General features: G+C 57.2%; 1 protein-coding gene and 1 long non-coding RNA gene across 2 annotated transcripts in view; one reads left to right on the forward strand and one right to left on the reverse strand.

Moving 5' to 3' along the window:
- The window catches only part of ST3GAL1 (ST3 beta-galactoside alpha-2,3-sialyltransferase 1), a 56,323-nt gene that overhangs the window by 25,805 nt on the left and 24,123 nt on the right, over positions 1-6,395 (forward strand). The gene's annotated exons all lie outside the window — the stretch shown is intronic.
- The window catches only part of LOC123520991, a 6,471-nt gene continuing 5,632 nt past the window's right edge, over positions 5,557-6,395 (reverse strand). Inside the window, exon 2 of the long non-coding RNA XR_006679501.1 lies at positions 5,557-5,895. This is a non-coding gene — a long non-coding RNA (uncharacterized LOC123520991). The remainder of the gene's footprint in view (positions 5,896-6,395) is intronic.

Genomic DNA, 6,395 nt, shown 5'->3' on the forward strand with positions numbered 1-6,395 from the left:
GCTTTGGGTCTCCACTCCGCACTCACCCTCGTTCACAATGATATGATTTTTTGTTCTGACGATGCCTGATACCTGATCCCTTCGACACCTCGTGCTCGCACAAGCTGGTGTGCTTCTTCCATGTTGGCTTTGTTGCTTCTGCGCTAGATGGCCGCTTGTTTACCTTCAAGCCTTTAAGACCCCAGATGCTATTATATGTTGATAGCCGGGCACCATCCGCTTTCTTCACCACATTTTCTTATGCACCCGCCTTATCTTCAGTGATTGTGTATTGACGACAGCTTTAGCACAGCATGCCACCGTTGAAATGGACAGCCTAGCATTGGGGCTGGATGGAGGTGGACTCAGTGACCCTAAACAGCCCAACCCAACCCCCCGGCCACCAAGTCAATCCCTGCTCATTACAACCATATAAAACCCAGTCCAAATCCACTGCCATTGGGCTGATTCCTACTCATAATGACCCTATACAGCCTATAACCCAGCCCACTCACTGTGACCCCATCGTATAACTCAAACACAACCCGTGGTCCTCTAGTCAGTGTCCGCTCACAGCGACCCTATAGCATCCAACCCAAACCCACCACTGTGGGGGTGATTCCAACTCATAGCGACTTTATCGGACAGAGTGGAACCACTCCCTAGGCTTTCTGAGCCTGTGAATATTTCTGGGAGCAGGCAGCCTCCTCTTTCTCCCGTGGACCAGATAGTGGGGTTGAACTGCTGACCTCTTGGTTAGCAGCCCAGCCCTGAACCCACTGCACCGCTTGCTAGGTGTCTCCCCATTCTTTCTCTTATACAGTCGTTGCAGCCACCCCCGAAGGCTTGTGCAGATGAAGACACAGAGGCTTAGAGAGGGGAGTGGCTGACCCAGTGTCCCCCTTAAACAAAAGCCACCGAGTCAATGGTACATCCTGGCACCCCCATATCTTCCCCCTCACCCCCAGCCTAGCATTCTGCAGTACAGGCCACAGGCCGGTCTGTAAGCTGGGGCCTGGGCCAGAGACACACGGGGTGACCCTCAGCCACAGCACAGAGCCCACGATCAAAGAGTAGATTACAACGCATAGCCACCCTAGAGGCGGCTTCTGAGGCTGTAAATCTGTAATCTCATCTTTCTTCTCTGGAGCATCTGTTGACTTCAAACTGCTGACTTTGCAGTGAGCGGCCAACATCTGACTGACTGTGCCACCAGCCTCCTTAGAAAGTGCTGGATAAAGCAGCCCCAACCCCAGTGCACACACCTGGACACACCTGAGCCCCAGGCCCACCTGGACCCCAGCAAAAATCCTCATGCCCCACCCCAGGACACCAGGCTGTGTGGGACCAGATGCCGTGGCCCTCTGGGTGCCAGGCACCAGGCACCTCCTCACGCGCTGCTGGCTCATGTCCTGCCCAACCACGCCCGGAACCCGCTGCCCCCACTGCCTTTCTGTTTCTGTTGTTTCTGCAAAAACAAAGGAAGTGACAGGTCCAGCTCTGCCTCTCCGGCCCTTAGGACGGCTGAGGAAGCGGGGTCAGAGCCGAAAGGGGCTGGACTGAGATATGGCACCCTTCAAATCCAGGTCTGGGGTCTGGAGGGCGGCAGTGGGGGCCTCGGGCAGGACTGATGTGAGGCTGGTGAACCCTGTCAGAGTGGAACCCGGCAGGGCTGCCCTGTTAACAGGCACCGTGGGTTTTCTTGCGTGTCCGGTCGCTTTGCTGCGTGTGGCTCTCACAGTGAGATACGGTGGATGGTCCTTCTCTGGCCTTGTCTGCCTTATGCAGGTTCTACTTTTCGAAGGTTGTGCTGTATGATTGTACTGTTGTTTTGTATAAGATCCCCTCAGGCCCAGACACCCCCAAGATACCCCACCTCTAGCTGAGCCCAACCTGGAAGGAACCCACCCTCTCCCTCTCTGCAGACACCTGTGCTCAATCAGCCTAGGTCTGCAGTGGGGGCCGCCACTGCCCTCTGCACCGGTCACCACGGTCAACCAGGTGGGCAGAGTCCTGGCGTCTGCAGGCTTTATTCACAGGGACGTGCAGCCGAGACAGACAGACAGACAGACAGACAGACATCTAAGCACAGGCGGCACCTAGCTTAGGGCACATTCCGGTGACCTTGAGTTCTTGGAAGCATCCTTTGTCGTTTAGATGTTTTATCTTTGCTGCCGTCAGATGGCTCCTGGCTGGAAGCAGAGAATCCCAGAGCCTGTGTTTGGGTGTGTGTGGTTGGCTGTGCAGGAGCATTGGGCAGTGTGGGCCATGGCCAATGATGGGTACGATGGAGAAGAACGGGAATTCAGAACAGAACATTTTGCTCCTGGGGAGGAACCTGTCCACAGGCCAAGAGGTAGTCCGGAGCCAGGGAAGACTGCGTGGATTAAAGTCAGGAAAGGTGTGCATCGTCCTAGGTACTGTTGAGGTGTTGTTGAGTAGGCTCTGACTCATGGTGACCCGATGTACAACAGAATCAAACTCCACCCGGTCACGGCCACCCTCACCCTTACTGTGAGGTCTGAGCCCATGGGTGCAGCCGCGGGGTCCATCCATCTCATCGAGCGCCTTCCTCTCCACTTTACCAAGCCTGATGTCCTTCTCCAGGGACCGTCTCTCTGGGTAACATGTCCAAAGGACATGAGACAGAACCTCGCTGCCCTTGCTTCTAAGGAGCATCCTGGCTGTGCTTCTTCCCAGACAGACGTGTTTGTTCTTCTGGGACTTTGCAAGCCTGGGGAACTGTCGATCTTCCCCGCCATCACTGTAGTTGACATGCGTCCATTCGTCTTTAGTGTTCAGAAAGACTGAATGTCCACCGTTCACGGGCATCTGACATGACTGAGATACCAGGGGCACCTCTGTCCTCGACGTACCATCTTTGCTTTTCAGCACTTTAAAGAGGTCCTGTGTGGCCGATTTACCCTGTGCTGTGTGTGGTTTGATCTCTGGACCGTTGCTTCCGTGAACTTTGATTGTGGAGCCAAGCCGAGACCCAAATCCTTGACCACGTCAATCTGTCCTCCATTTTCCATTTCTCATGATGTTGCCTCTCGGTCCAGCTGTGAGGGTTTTGGTTTCCTGTACATTGAGCTGCCGTCCGGCCTGGAAACCGTGTGAGGAACAGCACATCATGCTAAGCATCAGCGAAAGGGAGGAGACCTGCGCCAAGATGGACTGACACAGTAGTGTCTGCAGCGATGGGCTCCAACAGAACAGCATTCGTCAGCTGGCATGGGACCGACCAGTGGCATTCCACCCTGTTATACGCCCGGTCACTGTGAGTTGAAGCCAACTAGGTGGAGGTGTTGAGGTGCAGAAGTTGCCGGCATGACCATTCTGCGGTGCCCACTGAAGATGTGCATGTGGTGGCGTGCCGTGCAAAACACTGCCGAGTAGCCGGCTCTGAAAGGGAGATGGCTGGGCCACCTGCCCTGGTGGTCCTACGTTGGTAGCCCTGCCCTGGCCTTCCTGTCCAGGTGGCCACAGCCGATACAGCACAGAATCCTCAGAACAGAACCCGTCGATGGGGAGAGAAGGCCTGTAGCGAGTTGACGGCGCGTTGTTTTGTGACTCAGGTGGAAGGAAAAGCCAGCGACAGAGAGGGACACAGAGACCCGGGCTGTGCAGGGCGGGAGTGGAAGCTTGTGTGAGGGACATTGGAGCAGAAAGCACAGTCAGGGAGTGAACCTCGTGGATCCTGGGACAAGAACATCCCAGGAGGAAGAGCAGCACGTGCCAAAGCTCCAAGGCAGGCAGGGTGCTAGGTGCCATCCACTCTCTGGCTCTGGCCTCTGTGCGCCCGCGGCCCCAGCCGGCACAGGCCCAGCACAAGTCCCTCTTGCTCCCTCCATCCTTTACCTCCAAGAGTCTGGTGGTGGCAGGAGGGGTGAGGGTGGAGGTGGTGGAGCGAGCAGTGGGGGTTGGGGGTGGGGAGGAGCAGAGGACAAGTGATTCCCGCAGGGAGAGGCTTCTCTTGGCCCTCTGGGTCCCAGGCCATCGAGAGTGGCACCTCCCCGCCTGCTGCTCTCCCTCTCGGCGCAGGCTTTTGAGCAGGACCCAGAGTTTTGCGGTCACAGAGATGGAGTGAGGCTCCCACGGAGCGTTGTGACCGTTGGAGCTGACTTCAGGACTGAGCCCACTGGGTGACCTTGAGCTGACTCTGCCCTAGCTGGTAGAATCCACGACCTCGGGCAGGCATTTGGGAGCCGTGACTGGGCAGGCCCTACCCAGTCCACACGTGGTGGTCATGGTCCCTGCCAGCTCCTGGCATGCTGGAAGGGACATGCCGAGGGAGCCAGATGTGCCGGCTCCAGGTGCCACCTCGGATGAATATACAACAGGGCTAGTCCTTCCCTAACCCCGGGCCTCTCCAGGCTCCCTGGAAGACAAGGTGGAAAGGTGTGGCCGTCTCTGGAGCTGAAATAGTGTAACCGGCCTTTACGACCAAGGCAGGACGCCTCCCACCAGCTTGCCTTGATTCTGCAGACTCCTGCCCTAGCAGGGATGCCCTGTGCAGACACTGCCCTGGTGGTCCTGCCTGGGGGCTCCAGGGAAGAGCTCCAGCACCCACTCCCCACCCCCAACCTAGACCTGTGGTCACAGAGCCAGAAACTCACAGAGAGCAGCAGGGCAGTTTCCTCAAGGCCAGAGGACTTCATAAGTCTTCCATTCACCGAACCTCATCCAACCAAAGGCAATCATCGGACAGGCTGGGTGCTGGCCACCAAGGCCTGGAATATTCTCTCAGGACACTGTGAAAGCTCCCCCACCATGGGGTGCAGATGGCGGCCCTGCCAACTTCCCCCTCAAGGAGTAGGCTGCCTAATGGAGGCACGGGATGGGGGAGTGGGGAGGGTGTCAGCATCCCTGGGTGCTCCATCTTCCCATCTACCAAGCCCCCTGTGGGGCCTGCTCTGGGTCAGACGGAGGCCGTCCGGTCCTGGGGTCACATGGCCTGGTCCCTCAGTGGTAGCTGGCCACCCTGGCCACTTTGGTTGCGCTCCCAAGAGTCTAAGCCTCATCCTGCTCGCAGGGACAGGATAAACACTCAGTAACTGTCTCTTGCTGGGTCCCCCAAACCATTAGTAAGGTGCCCAGACGTCCCGCTTTTGGCAGCACAGTTCCAATTTTTAACAATTTGTCTCGTGTCCCGCGGCGTTTTAAAATAGTCCCGATTTTTGGAAAGACTGCATGGCAAGCTAGGGTATACGGTTTTCGGCTGCCATGTGGCTATTTCGCCAGGATATGAGTTTTATCAATGGTGTCCCGCTTTACCAATGTTAAAATCTGGTCACCTTACATTAGCTGCACTAAACCTGGTGCCTCTCACCTTCCATCAAATCCCTGCTTCTTCTGGTCCATACCTTCGAGGGACCCACCAGGCATCCTACGAGTCCTGCAGGCCGGGTGGGGGGAGACCAGGGTGTCTAGAGAGAAGGAGGTGCCTGAGGCCAGACCTTGACCCACTACCTCAGGAGGAATAAATGATGGCAGGGGAGTGGCACAGCGCTAAGACCTGGGGCAGGATTCTTCGTAGTGGTTCCTTCATGCCTGCAGGCGACTCGACACTCTGGGCCCAAGACAAGGATTTTATTACCCTGGTGATGCACGGATGAAGCATTGAGAGGCTATCCACAAGGTCGGCAGTTCCAAACCACCAGCCGCTCCGCAGGAGAAGGACGAGGCTTTCTGCTCCCTGGAAGAGTCTCAGTCTCAGACCCCACAGGGCAGTGGTAGGCCATGAATTTGTTGTTTGTTTTCGCGCGCGGCCTGCTGGGTCTTCATGCTTGTCAGTTCCACGGGCCCAGGTGGGTGCTGCGGGACAGGGCGCTGTGCTCGGTGGGCAGAACCCCGGGGCACTGCAGCTCTGGTGGAGAAGTGCTTTCAGGTGGGGCTGCTCACCTAGTGCCGGTCCTGGGGAGAAAGGTGGGACTTTTACTCCCATAACGAGTTACCAGAAACCAGGCTCGCGGCCATGGAGTCCATGCTGACTCCCAGTGACCCCTACCCCCACCGTGGGCTTCAGACTCCCAGTGACCCCTACCCCCACCGTGGGCTTCAGAGATGGTAACAGTTTACAGCCTCTGCAACCCACGGCGTGCAGTTCTACGCTGTCCGTCAGGGGTGCTATGAGCTGGCTCTGCTCCGGGACAATGGGTTCTGCTTGGTTTTTCCTGCACCTTAGGCTCACACTGTCTCTAAGCCGGCGTGTGCTGAGGGCCGAGGAAGCCCAAGTCAGCGTGTCCCTGGGGGGTGGCACCCGTGACTGGTTACTCTGAGGCTGGCACCCAGGCCTCTATCTGAGAAGGGCCAGGAGAGCTGCTTTGGAAGGGTCCGTGGGGCTCGGTCTGCCTGGCACATCCCTGCGTGGGCGTAGCTTTTCCTACCAGTGTGGGGCTGCTGGTGCTTTGGTG

This window comes from Echinops telfairi, unplaced genomic scaffold (assembly GCF_000313985.2).
Source record: "Echinops telfairi isolate 266 unplaced genomic scaffold, ASM31398v2 ScPeMD7_1;HRSCAF=3_0, whole genome shotgun sequence".
Taxonomy (NCBI): Eukaryota; Metazoa; Chordata; class Mammalia; order Afrosoricida; family Tenrecidae; genus Echinops; species Echinops telfairi.